Genomic DNA, 254 nt, shown 5'->3' with positions numbered 1-254 from the left:
ATTTTTGACTGGTAGTACGGAAGGTGCGAAATACCGGTAAAAAAGAAGCGGATAGTAAAGAACTTTCACTTTTGTGCATCGCAAGCTAGATGACGCTACAAAAAACGCATTTTGATCGGTCGGTAAACATATGGTTTGAAGATGTTTAAAAAAACCGCCACAGATTTGATGTAAAAGCTCTCGGGTTTTTATCTGAATTCAGCATAACTGTTCACTAACGGACAATGAATTCCTTCTCACAGTATATGTTTTAA

The sequence above is a fragment of the Dendroctonus ponderosae genome, unplaced genomic scaffold, assembly GCF_020466585.1.
Source record: "Dendroctonus ponderosae isolate FM_Combo_2020 unplaced genomic scaffold, Dpon_F_20191213v2 Dpon_F_20191213_4, whole genome shotgun sequence".
NCBI classification, from domain to species: Eukaryota; Metazoa; Arthropoda; class Insecta; order Coleoptera; family Curculionidae; genus Dendroctonus; species Dendroctonus ponderosae.
This window is presented reverse-complemented; position numbering follows the sequence as displayed.